The sequence below is a fragment of the Kogia breviceps genome, chromosome 12 (genome assembly GCF_026419965.1).
Source record: "Kogia breviceps isolate mKogBre1 chromosome 12, mKogBre1 haplotype 1, whole genome shotgun sequence".
Lineage (NCBI taxonomy): Eukaryota > Metazoa > Chordata > Mammalia > Artiodactyla > Physeteridae > Kogia > Kogia breviceps.
This window is the reverse complement of record NC_081321.1, coordinates 36,005,807-36,026,996: the sequence shown is the minus strand read 5'-3', so window position 1 is coordinate 36,026,996 and position 21,190 is coordinate 36,005,807. Positions and strand designations below refer to the sequence as shown.

The following is a 21,190-nucleotide window of genomic DNA, read 5'->3' as shown; positions in this document are numbered from 1 at the left end:
AGCAGTGTTTTGGGCAATAGCTTTCCAGGTGATGCTAGCCTGCAGCCCAGGCTGAGAACCACAGGCTGAGATGAGCTCTCAAGCCTATGGTTGTCAACCCTTAGTGCACAATTAGGCGAGACTCTCTGGGGAGATGGGACCCAGGCATTGGTATTTTTGAAAGTTCCCAAGCTGATTCTGTGGTGCAGCCCAGGTTGAGAACCACTGTTCTAGGCCCTCTCACGACTTCAGTTTCCTATATGGCCAGTGAAAGATGGGAAAAGGAAGGAAAGAAAAGCCAGTTTCTCCCATAAGAATCAGAATTCTTAGGTCAAATTAAAAAGAGAATTGAGTGCCAAAAGCCCCCGATGGATTTTATATAGAGTTGTAACACACAGTAGGGTTGATTTGGACATGTGCATAATTCATGTTGATGCATGACAGGTAGAAAATGTCCACTCCAAAATGCCCTCAGTTCTAAATTCAAAATTCCAAGGACTACTTCTATAAAGTGACTCCATGGTGTGTTCTCTGCAATACTTAGAATATGATTTGCATGGTTGACTGTAATATGAACATTATATTCCCTACCCCCAAAGGTTTACTTAAATCCACTTATTAGGCAATAGTGAACTAATCAAACAGTAATTAGAAACACTCCGGACTACCTTTTAAATCTGTTGCTAAATTATATTTTGCCTGCACCAAACTCATACACACAGCATGTCTACAAGCGTCATGAAACCAAAGCCTCAGAAATATTTACGTTAATAAGAGCATAAGCCACCTCTGGGCCCTCACATGAGATTCTTCAGGGAAGTAAGGGCTCCTTAAGATGAGGGCTGTTCATTACTGTTACTTGTCACATCTGGGTAAATAAAGCACTGCCCACATGTGGTTAGAAATCCCAGGAGAAAAGGAACTCTCCGGAGGTCTGGAAATGAAGAACACCTCTGATCGACTGCCTCATTTCCTGAAATGAGTCAAAAATGAAAGTAATTCTTCAGAAAAGAACATCTGCACGGTGACGCAGCTTATAAAATAACGCCAGATGATACCTGTGACTAAGAGGCTGGGCCTGGAGAAGGAGGAACGGCCTGGACAAAAGGGCTGGGGCCCCTGCACTGCACTTAATCTTGGAGCTGCTGCTGTTAGCTTAGAGGGTCTGCAAATCCAATGAGCGGCTGGGCGTCCTGGTCTCAGCTGTAAATCTTGATTAGCGGTAAGAATGCTTGCATGCCATTAGGAAGCTTGCCCCTCTCCAAAGGGTCGAAGCAGCCAGAAAGGATGTCGGTGTGGACAAGGAAACAGCAATGCTTACAAGAAAGACGATTTTGCTTAACTAAAAAGTCTATGCCTGCTGATTTGGAAGCCTTTCTTCCTGAGGAGGAAGGACCGCTGTAAGGAGAGGACCTAAGGCCACCCAGGGAGGCCCTTCCTTCACATTATGCAGGCATATGGTCAGGGACTGGAGGGCAAGAAAGACAAACACCTTTCACAACAACAACTCCAGTACGAACCAAGAGACAGGAAGGTGAAAAACAGCGGCTGCCGTCACCAAAATCAGACGCCAGTTTATTTTTATTAGGTGGCCCATTACTACTCTTTCCACAATGGGTATTAAAAAGAAATGCATCTCCATAGTTTATAATGCTGGTGGGGGTGCTGAGGAGGCTGGAAACAATCTAAATGCCCATTAATAAGTGACTAGTTAAATTAAAATCTCGTACATACACAATGGAATACTATGTAGCCATTTAAAAGAAGGCCAATCCAGAGCATGTGCAGACCCAGAAATATGTATTTCATAGGATACATGAAGACAGGAGGAAAAAAGTCTCCTGGACTCTGTTTAGAGCTAAACAGAGTATGTAAACATGCATGTAAATGTATTTAAAGAAGCTGCCTTAGCGTAGGAGAAGGGGGCTAGGAGAGTGTCATTCTTCCTTTTATACCCTCAATACAGTCTGAATTAACTTTTCAAGTACATACCACCCCACTGCTGTTAAATAATAGGCATTAACTAGGAAGGCTATTTCTAGTTTCTTCTCTGTACTAGTCTCTCTATATATAATTTAAAACAAATGAATGTTATTTTAAATAGATATTATGGGCTGAAATATGTCTCCTCAAAATGCATATGTAGAAGCCCTAACTCCTGGTACCTCAGAATGTGAGTATATTTGGAAACGGGCCTCTCAAGAGCTGATGAGTTAAAATGAGGCTGTTGGAGTGGGCCCTAATCCAATCTGATGGGAGCCCTTAGAAGAGGAGGAAATATGGACACACAGAGAGACCTCAGGATGTTCACACACAGAGGAAAGACCATGTGAGGACACAGCGGCAAGGTGGTGTCCACAAGCCAAGGAGAGAGGCCTCAGAAGAAACCAAATCTGTTGACACCCTGACCTTGGACTTCCAGGCTGCAGAACTGTGAGAAAATAAATTCTGTTGTTTAACCCTCCCAGTCTAGTATTTTATATGGAAGCCCTAGTACACTAACACAGTACAGGCATTCCTCATTTTACTGCACTTCACTTTACTGCACTTTGTGGATACTGTGGTTTTTTTTTTTTTTTTTTTTTTTTTTTTCAAATTAAAGGCTTATGGCAACTCTGCATCGAGCAAGTCTATTGGCACCACTTTTCCAACAGCATTTGGTCACTTCATGTCTCTGTGTCACATTTTGGTAATTCTCACAATATTTTAAACTATTTCATTATTGTTATATTTGTTACGGTGATCTGTGATCAGTCATCTTTGGTGTTACCATTGCAATTGTTTTGGGGCGCCACGAACTGCACCCACATAAGACAGCAAACTTAACCGAGAAATATTGTGTGTGCTCTGACTGCTCCATCAACCAGCTGTTCCCCATCCCCCTCCTTCTCCCCGGGCCTCCCTGCTCCCTGAGACACCACAATATTGAAACTAGGCCAGTTAGTAAGTGAAAGGAAGAGTCAAACAATGTGGCAAATGTCATTGCTGTCACGATAAGAAAATGCCACAGCAGCCACCACCCTGATCAGTCAGCAGCCGTCAACATCAAGACTTTCCATCAGCAAAAAGATGATGACTTGCTGGAGGCTCAGATAATGGTTACCATTTTTTAGCAATAAAACGTTTTCTAATGAAGGTATGTACCTTGTTTTTTTAGACATAATGCTATTATACACTTAACAGACTACAGTCTAGTGTAAACTTAACTGTTATATGCACTGGGAAACCAAAAAATTTGTGACTCGCTTTATTGCGATGTTTGCTTTGTTGCAATATTTGCTTCATCATGGTGGTCTGGAGTCAAACCCACAGTATCTCCCAGGGATGCCTGTATATACATAAATAGATGGGTGAAATTCAAACTAACATAACATGGAGCCAGGCGCCTTCAGTGGGTCAAAACCCCACTATGTCTGCTGTGATGAAGAAGGCCTCATCTGGCATGTGAATAAATTGGGGTACATGATGCTTCTGACTAGATCAGGGTAACCCAATTTAGTGACTTGGGCCAGGACTAGAACAGGTTTCCTATCTCAGCCAGGACTCAGTCTGCTTATGCCACTTACCTTTTGCTTAACAAATCCCATAACTCAAAGGAATAGAGCTCTAGATATGTTATTAGTGTCCTTTAAAGGCTTGGCTTATATTCAAAAGGTTTTCTTCTTGTGCTTGATAAACTAATGAAAAAGAAGGTGTAACTGTAATATTATTAATCAATTTTAAAAATAAAAGATTTGGTACCAGAGTTTGTAAAAAATTCAAAAAACAAAACAAAATGCCATATTTCTGCACCCACCTAATTTTTTTATAGCTTAATACATGTGGTCTCAGGTCACAATGCAATATATTAAAAGTATGATACTCCTAGGCTAAAATATCTTTATGAAATTGTATAGAGTTTTATAAATTAATCAATCCTCCTCCTTTAAAAATTAGAGTTTAGTGATAAAAGAGATGTCAAAGCCACAGACTTTACCTACAGATTCTATAACGCAGAAGTGGGCTAAGATCCAGGCACATGAAAAGAAGATCAAAACTTGAAGCTAAGCATTTGGTACAGTCAGTTCAGGCCACGTTCTGAGGAGGGCAGACTCACTTTTGCCTTGAATGGTTAGGGAAAGTTTCAACAAGGGCAAGAGCTCTAAATCAATCTGGTATTAGACACATAAAGCTAGGGAGAGGTGATACATCCAGGTCTGCCTTGCCACTGGGTATAAAGTTTTAAAGGCAAGAACCATGTACCTAAGATCTTAACAGAGTGCCTGGCACATAGTAGGCATCTGCCAGAGCTGGGGCGGGGAACAGTGGGGGAAACTACACAGTATGCTCACCTTGGGGTCTGTGGTGCAGGTTCTTATAAGGAGGTTGTGGGATATAAAGTTAAAGCAATGGGGGCCAACCTGTAGACTGACTGAAGACTGCAGAGTCTTTAAAAGTGTTTCTGAAAGAGAATATTATAGAACACAGATGGGACCAGCAGTGGCATGCAGAATGAGGATGATAATAGCTGTTTTGGAGTAGAATGTACTGCATTTATTCCTTAGTTCTCCAGAACTTAATAAATCAGTACAGGAGAACCAACACAGGCAAATCAGATGTCTGAAATGATCTTTAAAATCAAGATACTCCAAAATCAATGTTTAAGTTGCCTTTGTATAAAAGTAACTATGTGGGTTAAGGCTAATCCGTTTTGAAACACTAAATTAACAGACTCAGATATATAAATGCAGAAGAACAATTTTCATAATGAAAATGCCAATGCCTTTTTAATTCAGGATGGAATTGCCAACATAAAAGGCTTCAGATAAATGAGGAATTGTTCCTTTCTCTCATAAATGAAAGGACCTGATAACTCTGTGAATTATTTTGAGATATTGATTATCAGAAATTATTTAGAATCTAAGCTACAGGATTTTCCAACTGCATAATAATCACCTCATATTGGGGCTGAGAGCCTCAGACCACATTTGGCGCTCTGGCTTTTTAAGTTCCTTTTTCTGGTTATTATCAGAGGGCCCACAGCGCTATATTTAGAGTCATTAGATACATATGAAGCTCTACTGAAGATAATGGCATCTTGTCTAACAGGAAGCAATGCTAACTATTTCTTTTTGTCAACTTGACCTTAGAAGGAAGAGTTACTACACATTAAAAAAAAGAAAAATACATGCACATTTACATAAATACATACATGTGTACCCACGGTAAAAGGTTTACCAACTAACCTTTATGTATCAAACATCATGAAATTAATACATCAGAGATCCGTGTTAATATTCCTATTCTCAACATACATGACCTATTTAAAAACTGCTTACTCTTTGGCCCTGAACCAGGTTTCCACATTTACTATCTCTTTGAAGGGTATATTACTTCTTAAAATTAATTCAAAAACAAAACAAAAAAAAAAACAGAACCCACAAAATTACCCAAAGGGACTAACAACACAAAGAGAGAAAAATAAGGCATAACTGATTAGTTTTGCCAGAGCCAAGAGAAACTTTCCAATAAACAACAAGGCCCAGATGGAGAAGAGTTAGCAGTCAAACAAATTAGTCAACTAAAGGAACTCAGACACACCAGCATAATGTGACTGTAGATAGATATTAGCCAGCACATTTACATATTCAATACTGAAAATGAGTAACATCTTAGAAGAAAACAGCAGAGAACAAAATAAGGAATTTAGAAGTGGGAAGAAGAAAAGGATTCCTGTAAAGAGAAGAACAAAGGCTAAGACAACATGGGACAGGTAATGGGGTGACCACCAGATAAATCAAGAGAAATGAGTTTGAATCTCTCTTCTTTGTCCACCCAACTGGTTTTCTTCAGAATGTTTCTTAACTTTTCTAAGCCTCAGAATCTTCATCTGTTGTCTGAACAGGGAAGTACTGTACAATATCCAAAAGTCTCTAGCAGCTTGTATAAAAGACCAGAAGTTTCTGTTTAGATGATAAAGTTACTTTTTTTTTTTAATAGGCTACTTTTATTGCACAATGGGCTTCAAGTGCACAAGTCTGGAATTTCACAGAAGGGAGACCCGTGGGGCACAGCCCTGAAGCCTGAGCCAAACCAAGGCCTCTGAAATGAGTACAAACAGCTGGACAGCGTGAACGTTCCCTGGGCTACAATGTTGACCTCGGCCACAATCCCTTTGCCTCTGCCCTTCCTAGCTCTTCCTCGTCGGATACACTCTTTACCCAATCCCAACGCTTCACACAATCCTGCCAAATGCAAGTAAGACACACATTTATGAAAAAGTTGGTAGGGTTCATCAGGTGTAATAGGAAATGAAAACGTTTGGTGGCTGCCCCGACCTTGAGAAATGACAGTAACCAGTTCTACTTATTGCCCTGTTACAATGAGTAGTCCAGTAAGTCTCCTTTTCAAAATCTTCATAAAGTAATCTGAAATGTGAAAAAATATTTATGCCTACAACAATCTCACAGTATTATTTATAACAGCCAAATAATCTGCTACACGTTAGATCTGCAACAATCAAGGGATGATTATGTAAATGGTACCTCGACTTAAACTCTCCTCCACAACCCCTGTACTCACCCTCCATGGGAATCAAATTGCCTGCTGATGAACAACCTCTTCACCAGACTTAAGATCCTGGAGGCAAAAACCATGTTTTGTTCATGGACTTAGCCACAAAGTCTACCTCACAGTGAAGACAAAATAAGTATCTGTGAAATGTTTGCTAGCAAAGGCTTCCACGTCAATTCTGTCTGGTGGAATATTATGCAGCAATTAAATGTGGTTTGTGAAGCATTTTTAAATATAAGGAATGCTGATGATGAAAAGGTCCTGGAGACGAAAAGTGGTGAATGTATATAATGCCACTGAATCGTACGTTTGAAATTGGGTAAAATGGTCAATTTTATGTTCTGTATATTTTACCACAATGAAAAATAAATATTATGGAATGCTTATGAGTCAAGTTAAGTGGAAAGACAGGATACTGTATATCTAAACTATATAAAATTCTGCTTTTTTAGAAGTCTGGAAAGAAGCACACTAAGGTATTCATGTTTGGTTTCTCTTTGAGCAGTGTGGCATTAGGGGTGATTTCTGTTTTACCTGCAATTTTGTTTTTTCCAAAATATCTACAATGGACCACTTACAGTCATACCTTGGTATCTGAGGGTGATTGGTTCCAGCACCCCTGCAGTTACCCAAATCCTGAATGCTCAAGTCCCTTATATAAACTGGTGTAATATTTGCATATAACCTAAGCATATCCTCCTGTATACTTTAAGTCATCTCTAGATTACTTATAATACCTAATGCAATGTAGATGCTATGTAAATACTTGCTGGCTTGTGGCAAATTCAAGTTTTGCCTTTTGGAACTTTCTGGAAATTTTGGGGGGGAATATTTTTGATCCACGGTTGGTTGGGTTTGTGGACGCAGAACCTGCGGATACAGAGAGCTGACAGTGTAACACTACAATCAGAAAAATATGTGGCACAGCAGACGCCAGGGATAGGAAGGTTTGGTTACCAACGGGTTTAATTTGGATGAGAATCATTCACCTTGCTATGAGCCTTGACACTGCATACCATCTGTGCTTGCCCACACTGTGGAGACAACCCAAAGGCATGCCATGAGGGTTAAAATTTTAATTTTATTATATTGAAATGTCTTTCTCTTCTTTTTCTTTTTGCAATGCTGGAAAGCATGCATTACAAATTTGCTGCTCCATAAGTATGCTTTGTCCAGGCTGAGAAATAGGAATAGATGATTGTTTTGGACATATAAGTGCCAAACTGCATCAAATGCACAGTTCTCAGAGATGAAGGCTTTCCGGACCTGGGATGGGCCAGTTTGGAATGCCTCACAGAGAATGAGGCATCCAGACAGACTCAGTAAACATGAGAATCATCACCATAGAGAATCATCTAATTTAAGGATAAATTAGAAGCAAGGCCTTTGGAGTTGCACAGACTCAGGATTGAAGTAACATATAAAAAAGACCTAGGGGCTTCCCTGGTGGCGCAGTGGTTGAGAGTCCGCCTGCCGATGCAGGAGACACGGGTTCGTGCCCTGGTCCGGGAAGATCCCACATGCCGCGGAGCAGCTAAGCCCGTGAGCCATGGCCGCTAGGCCTGCGCGTCCGGAGACTGTGCTCCGCAACGGGAGAGGCCACAACAGTGAGAGGCCCGCATACCGCAAAAAAAAAAAAAAAAAAAAAAAAAAAAAAAAAAAAAAAAAAAAAAAAAAAAAGACCTAGGACTGCCACCTATAATTGTCATCTTGAGTGCTCCTGGCCTCAGTTTCCCCACCAATAAATGGGGATAATAATACCTGCCCCTTGGGTATTAAATGGGATGATGTTTGCAAATCTGAGACGCAAGAAAACCCAGAGCAGAGCCTGCAGTCAGTAGGTGCTCAATCAGTATCACTGGTTTCCTTTCCTTCTTTCGATCAAGTGTCTAATCTGGGAAGGCAACAGTATAAATGACTTGAATGCTAAAAATGACTAACTGTCTATAAGCAATAAAGTTAATATGATAGGAGCAAAGGAAGATATTTTCAATAATATTTTAATTTATCCCATCAATTCAGTTCTCATATAGTTCAAAACAATATTCCTATTCTTTGTTCCTTAGTAATAGGAAAATATTAATCACTATTTTCTGTGTACTTCACACACCTGAGACCATGAAGCCACCCTTCACTTCCTTCTTCAGTGTTCCCATTTTAAAATCCTTCATTCCTTTAAACAAGCTCTGAGCCCTCTGCAAGTTCCCCCCAACACTGTAAGGGATCCTCCGAACCCCTCTGAGCAGGGCTGAGCTTCGCGTAAGGCAAGCTCCATGCATCCCATGTTGAGCTTTGGAACGTACAACTAATCATGATGCTTCTGAAGGTTACTTGACTTGGGGTGACTGACAGGGGTGTGTGGGCGCCCCCAAGACAGATAGAAGTGTGACCAGTAGTGCCCTCCGTCTGCTCTGGTAACCTTTTCCCCTTGCTTTGCTTTGTCATCAACACTGTTTAGCAAGCGGATAGCTTCTGAGATTGCATCGGATTCAACATTGCACCAAATTTCTCCCTTCAAAAGAGGAGCCTGGGGCTTCCCTGGTGCCGCATTGGTTGCGAGTACGCCTGCCGGTGCAGGGGACGCGGGTTCGTGCCCCGGTCCGGGAGGATCCCACGTGCTGCGGAGTGGCTGGGCCCGTGAGCCATGGCCGCTGAGCCTGCGCGTCCGGAGCAACGGGAGAGGCCCGCGTACCGCAAAAAAAAAAAAAAGAAAAAAAAGACCACTCTCTTACACTTCAATTTTTTAAATTTATTCTCACTCTTTTAATTTATAAGACGAGTGAATCACTATATCCAGTCTTCTCAAAAAACTCCCTTTGGGATCCTGATTAGCATTGTAGTAAACTAAAAAAACAAACCTGAAAAGCCATGAGGACTTTACTACTGTCTCCCCAGACTGGGAGCACCAAAACCCCCTGCCATTTACTTAAATATGTTGCAATCTTAGTAAAGCTTACAGTTTTTTCTTCACTGAAGCCTTGTAAGTTTAGGAGGGTGACATGTTGAGACATGTACTGTAGACAGATTAATCTGGCAATGGTACAAAAAGGTGGATTTGAGAAGACGAGATTGGAAAGCTGCAATACAAACTGAGAGATAAGGCCACAGTCCCTGTGAAAGACACAGAAGCCTAGGACCAAGGCGGTGATATTTGGGATGGAGGCAAGAGAATGGACTCAGGAAACACGGGACATAGAATTTAAAGGACTGGGTGTGGAGAAAAAGCAGCAGCAGGGTGGTGTGAGGAGAGAGAGGAGGTGGGGAAAGTGGATATGGGATGCCACTCACCGGGAGGGGGAACACAGGAAGAGACGCAGTTTTCAGTGTGTGCATTTAGAGGTGGGGGGGTGGGGAATAGTGAGTTCGACTGTGAACCTTAAATCACTGAACACATTCTGAGTGCCTACTACACGCCAGGTGCCTTGCCGAATGCCGGGGTCAGTGGTGGACCAGACTGAGGAGGTCACAGGACAGGTGGAGTGGGGGCAATAGAGTACGAAAACAAGGAAGCACAGAGGTGGGTATATCCCAGTGGAGATGGCCTGGAGGGAGGCCTGAGGTCCAAAGGCAGGCCAGACCCTATCAACTGCAAGCGAGAATGGAATGCCCTCAGAAAACACATATAATAGAGCGAGCAATAACAGGGAGCTCCCTGGTGGCCTAGTGATTAGGATTCTGGGCTTGCACTGCCATGGCCCAGGTTCAATCCCTTGCTGGGGCACTGAGATCCCGTGAGCTGTGTGGTGGATGGGAGGGAGGGAAGGAAGGAAGGAAGGAGGGAAAGATGGAGGGAGGGAGGGAGGGAGGACATTAGAGCGAGAACAGAAGTGAATCCAGGTTGGTGCTCTGAGTAACACCAGGATTTTAAGTCAAGCAGAGGAAGCAGGAGACCAAGAAGGAAGAAACAGTCAGACACGGGAGGGGCCAAGAGAGCCCAGATCCCAGAAGCCAAGGGGGGAGCTGAAGGGATAGTAACTCATCTTGAGACCGTCCGGCCCTTGGACTTCTCAGGAAGGATGACTTTTTTTTTTTAAATTCAAAGGTCATCCAGTCTATTTTAAACATTAAACGAAATCAGATAAAAAGTCCATGACGAGGGTAAGAATTTACATCTCCTGGTCGTCTCTCAGAGGTTTATCCACCAGCCATATGGAGTCGATGATTAATATTCAGCAGGAAGTGAATTTATAACCATGTGCCTGCCATTCAAATGTGAAATGTTTCCTGCTCAGTACACCCAATAATAAATACATTAATACATCTTCAGTTTAAAATACATTTATGAATAATTTTATACATTTTGTAAATTTCCTGGCAATGATAATAGAACAATCTATTTTCACCACTATGTGAAACTAAAAAGAGGAATGAAAGGTTCAGTTAATCACGGAATTTAATATGCTTTATAATAAATATCAAACAGTCATTACTTGGGCTATACAAAGGGTGGCTGAGGTCAAAAGATGATTGTAACAGCAAGAGTTTGTGCCCATAGGTATTCTCTGTCAGTCGCTTACATTTGCATAAGAAGTTCCTCTACTCATCAACTTTTTACCACATTAGAATGCTAGAAATCAAATTTGTTTTTTCTGATTTATATATGGGCAGTAATAATATGATTTTGTAATGATTAACTGTAGGAACATTCAAATAAATGGAAAACACTAGCCCTTCCAAGGTACCAATGCAACGACAAACAGACAGATATGAAAATAAATTACATTCACTGCCTCAGGTAAAGGCTGGGAAGGCTTAGAAAGCCAGGAAGGCACCAGAATCTGAAATGATTACTGTGGCAGTGTTTGATAAAGCCAGGAAAGGCCAAATACTGTGAATTCTTCATCTTTTGTCATCTTTGTCAATAGTATGTGTGCGTATATATGTGTACACAACATATGCACACTCGACTTGGTGGCAGCCTGATCATAAAAAGAGAGGTAATAACTTCAAGATTATAGTGGAGAGATGTGGGGCCAGAGGAGATACAGGATCTATCCATCCAGGAAATGATGGAGTCATAATTTCCCCTCTTGATAACCACCCGGAACTGGGAGTCACAACTAGTAGAGACCAAAATCTAATAAAATGAAAATGACTTGTACAAATGAACTGATTTACAAAACAGAAATAGAGTCATAGATGTAGAAAACAAACTTATGGTTACCAAGGAGGGAAGGGGAGGAGGGATAAACTGGGAGATTGGGATTGACATAGACACACTACTGTATATAAAATAGATAACTAGTAAGAACTTCCTGTACAGCACAGGGAACCCTACTCAATACTCTGTAATGACCTATATGGGAACAGAATCTAAAAAAGAGTGGATATATGTATATGTATAACTGACTCTCTGTGCTGTACAGCAGAAACTAACACAACATCGTAAATCAACTATACTCCAATAAAAATTAATTTTAAAATAAATAAATAATTTTTAAAATGAAAATGACTTTAGGATGATCTTCCTAAATTAAGCAGAATCCTATGATTGCATGACGGTTCCTTGAGGAATAATGCCCATTACAACTTCTTGCGGCAACACTTCTGCTTTTACTGGAGGAAAGAATTCCAGGAAGAGGGAAAATACAGTAATGATGGCTAATCATCTCCAAGTGTTCAAAGGTGACCAAGATTAAGGGCTTCCAATACCTAAAGCACTCAGTAAATACCAGAGTAATAATATCAGGGAAGGAAGGTGAGAGGAAAGAAGTAAACTAATAAATGATAGAAAAAAGATGCTATACCATTAAGAACACTCTAGTAAACAGGAATAAAGTTTCATTAAGTCTGATGATCTGGACATGCAAAAACTATAGTAAGTTAATTTTTAGTGTCTACAATGTAAGAAATATTTACTTATGGCAAGTTTTAACTAAAAAGTAGCTTGTTCTAAACTATAAAATATGTAAGGTTAAAAAATTTTAAAGTTAAAGTTAAAAATTTCATGACTCAAATCTTGACAGGGTTATTTTAAAATATGATTATTTCATGGCATGACACTCAGATAAAAATATACACTAGGGCTTCCCTGGTGGTGCAGTGGTTGGGAGTCCGCCTGCCGACGCAGGGAAAAAAAAAAAAAAAAAAAAACACCAAAATCATAGACCCAGGAAACTTTATTTTTTATGCATTCAAATATATTGAGTTTATCTGTTTACAGAAGTACTTGGCTATACTGCAGTTTCTACTTCATTTTCAACTGATAACTGGGTCTCGTCTTTTGTATTTATAATTTTGGGAAATATCCACAATGCATTTAATCATAAGTATAGCTAGTGAAAAAAAGTTAAATGTCACCATTTTATGTTCACTCAAAAGTGGGATAAACACTCGATCAGTCAAATTAAGAAACAAAACAAATTATTGAAACTAAACTGCACTTACATTATTTTCCCCAAAAAACTTTAAATGTGACAATAAAGAGTTGGTTCTTTAAGTAAAAGCAGTTATTAGCATTCTGATGCCTTCAACAAACTTGTCCAGTCCTGGGTAGCCCTGACTTCTGGGAAAGAGGCTGCACCGTGGTCAAGGATGTGGACTCTGGAGCCAGGTGGCCTGGGTTCAATTCCCAGCTCAGCCACTTGCTAATTTTACGACCTTGACCAGTTATCTAGTCTTTCTGTGGCTCAGTTTCTTCACCTGTAGAAATGGAATCATAAGAGCACCTAACCAACCAAGGCTGCTGTGAGGAGTAAATGCATTAATGTAAAGAACTTAGAAGAGCGCCTGGCACACAGTACATACTCAATAAAGATTGGTTTATTATTATATTTTATTATAATTATTGTCACCATCATTATAACTATTATCTATTTTGTGGGCTTTCCATGAAACAAAAATCAATTCAGGTCTAAGTGCTCAGGCCTAAGTAATAATCAGTTCTCATATAATACCATATTTTCAGCAAAGCGTAGCTAGAATCTAGGATCTGTGCATGCTTTTGGTGAACTGTAAGACAATTATTAGCCAAAGGCTAGTGATGGGCAGATACAGGACTGGACCAGGTATTGCCTCTTGTTGACGCTCCTCCTTCTCATGGTGGCCTCTAATCTTGGTAGGCTTTCAGTAAACTACAGCAACAGGCACAAAAATAAAGCCATAAATAAATAAATAGCCCACCGAGTTGTATATTTCCCCAAAGATCACAGTAAAAGCAAAAAAGATATATTGAAAACCTCCGATTGCATAGTTTAGCTTTGTGGCCTCAATTCTTTGGCCACATGCGTTCCCCACATGAAAACATGACAGGAAAAGTACTCTTCACTGGGCCTCCCAGGCAATTACCAGCCACACCCCATCATGCTCTCTCTCCCCCTACTTCTTGGACCACCTCCAGGAGGTGTGGACAGCTGTGTTGCAAATTTGGGTTTCCAGACTCTTGTAGGAAGCTTCCCCGGCTCTTCAATTTGTAACTCATAAGTCTTTCCCTACTGACTTCTTCCTGCACCAACCAGTATCCATCAACCCCCTCATGTGTAAAATTGCTGAGCTTTACTGGAATAATTACATGGAGAATTCTGAAGAGCTTTTGCAAATCTAAATTGTAAACCAAACATTACTAGGCTCATTATAGGAGTTATTAATATACAATTATGGAGTCAGCAAGCTGGGAGGAATTGGATATAATCTAGTCTAAACCCTTTATTTAACAGATAAGGAAACTAAGACACTGCTCACCTATAACCAAAATAACAACTCATTCAAAGTAACCTAATGTGTTCATGTAACTTTTAAGGCACTCATTAAGGAACAGCTTAATTGCACATTTTCACGTTTTAATGTTGTGAGAGATTAATCATCTAAATCCAGGTTGTTGTTGTTTTTTGTTTGTTTGTTTGTTTTGTTTTTTTTGCAGTACACGAGCCTCTCACTGTTGTGGCCTCTCCCGTTGCAGAGCACAGGCTCCAGAAGCACAGGCTCAGCGGCCATGGCTCACGGGCCCAGCCACTCCGCTGCATGTGGGATCTTCCCGGACCGGGGCATGAACCCGTGTCCCCTGCATCGGCAGGCGGATTCTCAACCACTGCGCCACCAGGGAAACCCTAAATCCAGGTTGCTAATGATACTGTATACCTTCTAACTTGTAATCACATGCAAATTTAGAGTAATATTTAAACTTTCTAAATCCTGTGCTTCTTCCATGGACCCCATTTCACATTTCGCAATTACTAATGGCATCAACATGCTTCTCAAAAATTATTTTCAAAGAATGAATTACTTTATATGTTTAAGATTTCTGAATTCTGTCTTCTCCTCTCTGCAGCTGGATCAGGGCACGGGCTTGGAGGTAGATGAGATGCACGGTCCGGACCTCTGATTTCCACTGAGAAAGCCCAGTGGGACAGAGCAGGGTGAGGACATCCTGTAAGGCTACACTTCTTTTCCTAAGACGTGCTCTGCCTTTAACAAGATGTACATGTCACCTTACATTTACTAAATGGAAATCGTTTATTATTACATGTTTGACAAGCTAAGTCAAAAGTAAATTCATAGGGCTTCCCTGGTGGCGCAGTGGTTGAGAGTCCGCCTGCCAATGCAGGGGAGGCAGGTTCGTGCCCCGGTCCGGGAAGATCCCACATGCCGCACAGCGGCTGGGCCCGTGAGCCATGGCCGCTGAGCCTGCGCGTCCGGAGCCTGTGCTCCGCAACGGGAGAGGCCACAACAGTGAGAGGCCCGCATACCGCCAAAAAAAAAAAAAAAAAAGTAAATTCATAGACAAATAAATAAGACAAAAGTTTGTTTTTCAATTCTGTACATCTTATACATAGATTGAAGTTGGTACAATCAGACTATGAAACCATCCGGACACTTTTGAGGGGCCAAGGTAAGAAAGCTAACTGTTTAAAATATATAGCACGTCTACATATGTACGGGGAAATATCCAGAGGGATATAACCCCAAACCAATTTTAGCAGACAGTAAATATCGTGTAAGGCCAGTCCCTTCTGATTAGCTGGTGCTGGCACCGTAACGGCTGTTAAATATTTTTTATTTAATTTATATTTTATTAAACATAAATACTTAACTCCTGATATAAACAAAATGTTAACGGACATTTATAGGTGCTATCGTTTTGTTTCTTCCTCTGTATATTCTTACTTTCTCCCAGCGACAATGTAATATTTATGCAATTAAACAAATGTGACATTAAATAACCCAAACTATAGAATGTTCTCTACTCACTGTAAGGGTCTTAACTTATGTTATGCTGGTCTATAGAACATCTCACTATCAATAAAGCAAAGAAATTTTTTTGACGGGACAAGGAAAGGGGGACAGTTTTAAAAACAGACACAAAAAGCCTTTAATAAAAGGCTAATTAATAAAAGACACAATATGTCTTTAATGAAAGGCTAATCAATAAAAGGCTAATAAAAGTGTTGATTTAACAGCATCTGCAGAGAGTAAGCAAGAACAATACAGTGGTAACCTTTTTCCTGAGCAAGTCTCAAGAGAAAGATAAACACCTGGATGAGTCAAGAATCACGATAATTCTCTGTTGTGTGAAGGTTTCCACAAATCCCCAAAGCTAACTTAGAGAAAAAGATTTATAAAGATCATGTCCTTACTGTAATTTGTCCCCTCAGAGTCCAAATTTATATTTACATTTAGGTGCGTCAAGGACCAAACCATCACCTATAAGATGCAATGAAATAACACAGTGTAACTTTTATTAATAAAATAAAATAAATGCGGATTCCCCACCACCACCACCACTTCCTTACAGTTCACTTTGAGCCTCGGTAAAATGTGGGAGTTGTATGGGCCTGGGCAACAAAACCCCCTCACAGCAGTGAGATGAGTATTTAATAAGAACACCAACTGCCAGCCCAATTTCAGCATGTGTCCCTATCTAAGAAGCAATGGAGAGATGTCATTTCTTATACACTACAGCTAATAAAAACAGTAGTTTAAGAGATGACAAAAAATTAAAAATTAAAATTTAAAAATCACCTAGACTTTTTTTAAAAAAAATGATTAAGCATCTTTGGAGACATAGATATGTTTGTGTTTAGAGATTTTTGACCACTTTCCCTGTAATATTTGCTTATTAATTTCTTTAAACTTTACAACACCACCTGTTATATTCAGGATGAATACAGGTCTCCAGGAGAGATGAGTTCAAAGTGTTACATTTAACTTCAAAATTACGGAAACATGATGCATCTGATCAGGTGGTTTGATTGTTTAACGATAAAACACGGTTTTGCAACTGCTGAAACAATCTCTTTGTGACTGTGTGCTCAGCCAGGTGAAGCCGGCACTCCCACCAGCTTCTCTGCTTCGAGCAACCACACATTAGAAATAAGAAGGTTGTATCATTAACTATTACAGAAATGCAAATCAAAACTACAATGAGGTACCACCTCAGACAAGTCAGATGGCCATCATTAAAAAGTCTGCAAATAATAAATGCTGGAGAGGGTGTGGAGAAAAAGGAACCCTCTTACACTGTTGGTGGGAATATAAATTAGTGCAGCCACTATGGAAAATAGTATGGAGGTTCCTCAAAAAACTAAAAATAGAGTTACCATATAATCTGGAAATCCCATTCCTGGGCATATATCCGGACAAAACTATAATTCCAAAAGATACATACAACCTTATGTTCACAGCAGCACTATTTACAATAGCCAAGACATGGAAACTACCTAAATGTTCATCAACAGATGAATGGATAAAGAAGATATGGTACATATATACAATGGAATATTACTCAGCCGTAAAACAGAATGAAATAATGCCATTTTCAGCTACATGGATGAATCTAGAGATTGTCATACTAAGCGTACTAAGTTAGAAAGACAAATAGCATACGATATCACTTACATATGGAATCTAATGTGACACAAACGAACTTACCTACAAAACAGAAACAGACTCACAGACACAGAGAACAGGCTTGCAGTTGCCAAAGGGGAGGGGGTGGGGGAGGGATGGATTGAGAGTTTGGGATTAGATAGATAGATTTTTGGATGGTCCTACTGTAGAGCACAAAGAACTATATTCAATATCCTGTAATAAACCATAATGGAAAAGAATATAAAAAGAATGTATATATGTATAACTGAATCACTTTGCTGTACAGCAGAAATTAACACAATATTGTAAATCAACTATACTTCAACAAAATAATTTTTTTAAAAAAAGAAAAGAAATGAGAAGGTTGGGAAACACCCCTTGCTCTTCACCCCATGTCAAGCCCTTGGAATATGCTCTTAAGTTCCACTTTCCAAGATCTTAGTATTCTTTATATTGTATAACAATAATAATAATAATAACAGGGCTTCTCTGGTGGCACAATGGCTAAGAATCCGCCTGCCAATACAGGGGACAAGGGTTCAAGCCCTGGTCGGAGAAGATCCTACATGCCACGGAGCAACTAAGCCTGTGAGCCACAACTCCTGAGCCTGCGCTCTAGAGCCCGCGAGCCACAACTACTGAAGCCCGCGCGCCTAGAGTCCGTGCTCTGCCACAAGGGAGACCACCGCGATGAGAAGCCCACACGCACCGCAACCAAGAGCAGTCCCCGCGCGCGCGCCAACTAGAGAAAGCCCGCGCGCAGCAACAAACACACAACGCAGCCAAACATAAAATCAGTTAAAATAAATAATTTTAAAAATAATAATAATAACAATAAAGCTTAAGCAGTGGTTGAGGGACTTTGAGATGCAGGCTGAACAAATAAAAGCTTTTAAAAAATTAAATGAATAAGCAAACACTACCAGAGAATGGGCAAGAAAAAAGGAGGGGAGAACAGGGTGTTAATTTTGGTTATCTGCATTCTCTCCTACGGCATAAGGGTGAATTTTCCATCTTGCCAAGATTTCGAGAAGGCTAAATTTAAAACAGCAAGTTTTACCACAGTTGAACAAACTTTACCATCCACAGTGAATGGGACTATAGCAACTTTAAAATATGGCCATTAATTCTTTGAACCTCTTCTCATTAGATGGTGGAAGCTATGTCCCCTCCCCTTGAATCTGGGCAGGCTTGTGACTGCTTCCTCCAACAGAGTCTGATAGAAATGGTGTTTGTGACTTCAAAGGCCAGGCTATGAGAGGCCATGCAGCTCCTGTCTTGTTCACAGGAACACTGGTCTCTGAGTCCTGAGTTGCCCTGTCATAAGTCCCACTACCCTGAGGCTGCCAGGTTGATGGACAGCTCCAGCTGAGCCCAGCCTTCCAGACCCCCTGCCAAGGTCAGAGAAACATGAGTGAAGCTGTCTTGGACACGACCGTCTGCCAGCTGAGCACTTCTCACTGAGCCGTGGCTGAATCTCTGTGTAAAATCACAAGATGTAGTAAAATGTTTGTTGCTCTAAGTCACTAAGCTTTAGGATAGTTTGTTATGTAGCAACTATATGTAGAGCATCACAGAATTTGCAAGGGGCTTTGAAGATCTCCAGGTGAAACATTCTGTTGGCTTTTGAGGAAACAGATCCAGACTAGTTAAGTGTCCAAGGTCACTAGTTAGTGATCGGGTTAAAACTAGAAAGCAGGCCTTTGGGCTCCCAGGTCTGTCCTTTCAAAGAGCCTACCTTGGTTTCATCACGTCCCATCTCCACATTTTTATTCTGTTCTTGTGGGAACTCAAAAAGTAGTACTTGGGCATATTCTTAGAAGTTGTATCTTCTATTAAAAGTTAAGGACAATCTGACCTATTTTCTTTCTCACGCCTGTATCTTAAACATTCTCCTTGGGTGAAATTGGGAAGAATTACTACTTAGAGAGTATGGAATAAAACTTCTGACCACAATTTGCTTCAGTAATATGGACAGTAGCATTAGCTTCGAAAAGTATGCCTAAGGTTTCACCTCTTTATTCCGGTTTCACATGAAATATCTTCAAGGTAAACCTTGGTGTTACTTTTGATAAAAGAAATTTTCACATACTGAGGTACAGGAAAGACATTCTGGCTTATTCATGAGTTAACTTGAATTTTATGCTAACTAGAACAGCCTGTTTGTGGCCTATCAAACACATTGTACATCTGCTCTAATTATTAAAAAAAAAAAAAAGGGTGCACTGGCCAGAAGTAAAGAATGTCCACATTAAAAATAAAGATTAAATGTCCCTCATCCTGGGACGCCAAAGCTGCCACCCCTTCGATGGTAAGACTTCCTTCCCAGGTGCCAAGGCTATAATGATGCACTGTGTATGTGCTGAGCTGGTTTTTCTTTGAAACCTTGAAGGAAGGTATCCCTGATTTGTTTGATTTTCTTTGTTCTGACAAGATATAAAACGGTGCTGAAAACCATGCTACTTCAGAGCAGTTCCTCAGAGTTATCTGAGAAGCTGTCTTCCAGCCTCTAGTCCTCAGTTTGGCTCCAATAAAAATCTTTTCTATTCCTATTACAGCCTGATTATTTTTGTCGACACTTTCTTCTAGTATTCAATATTTATACAGTCAATGTTTTGCTCCAACTTGTTAAGATAATCAATGACCTTTGATTACATCTAGTAACAGTTCTTGAGCTTTACTTATTTCTTTTCAGTTAGCTGAACTATATGTTAAAAGGCAACACTGAGCTTCCCAAGGTTGGCCTTTTGTGTGAACACTTTACAGGAAGCATTTTCATGAGTTCTTCAGGCTCCACATGAACCTGAAAGTACAGATTAACGATCTGCTCAGTCAGAAGCTTTCTCATTAAGTACTTTAGTCTTTCGGATGCTGTGTTCATTAGACTGTTAATTAGTAAAGAAAAGAAGACAATTCCAAAGATAAAGAAAAGTTCTGGCAACCATTTAAAAGGAAAAGTAGATAAGATACTAGCGTGTAGGTAACTGGCACATTGTAAGTATCTAAGAGTCAGATGGTCATAAATGGCTGAATGATTTGGAGAATCCTCAGTGTCTAACATTTTCCTTCAGAAGAAATTTACATGAAATATTATCCAGATTTTTGAAAATCAAGTTTATTATCTGATGGATAGCCTCTTCTTCCCTTAACAAATCTATATCCTCCACATCCTATCCTCAACACAAAAAAAGAGATCACTAAAATGCCTTAAAATGGGAATGCCTCGACCTGACAATGACTTTGTCCTGAGGGAAAAAAACCACAAATTTTCTGATTTTGCAAACCTTTATAAAATTGCAGAATATTTAATAAACCAAATTCAAAATGGCAGACTGTAATCCAAAGGAATAAACATCTTGGAAGAATTACTCAAGAGGAAATGCTGATCACAACTTAAAAAATAACTGTGAACATTTCATGAACATGATACAAATTAGATAAATTTCCTGTGTAATATACTCTTTCCTATTATCAGATAATAGTTTCTTAATCACGCGTTTTGTGATTCTGCTTCTTGGATGTGGAAATCGCAGCTTCAGTTATTTACAAGGCACTCTAGGTCCAGGATATTACAGCAATTGGGATAATGCTCTCTATTAGCTTGCAATTCAAAATTTTTCAAAGCAGTTTAACATCTACTCTATTATTTCATTCCTACAAAAAGTCCTATGTGGTACCACCAATAAGTATTATTACAGTTTTAAGACAACTTCAAGACCAATGAGGTTGAGCTACATCACTGGACTCACAATCTTTTTTTTTTTTTTTTTTTTTTTTGTGGTACGCAGGCCTCTCACTGCTGTGGCCTCTCCCGGCACGAACCTGTGTCCCCTGCATCGGCAGGCGGATTCTC

At 40.1% G+C, this 21,190-nt stretch overlaps 1 protein-coding gene across 9 annotated transcripts in view; it reads right to left on the bottom strand.

Moving 5' to 3' along the window:
* ANO6 (anoctamin 6) overlaps positions 1–21,190 on the bottom strand; it is a 203,784-nt gene that overhangs the window by 157,988 nt on the left and 24,606 nt on the right. The gene's annotated exons all lie outside the window — the stretch shown is intronic.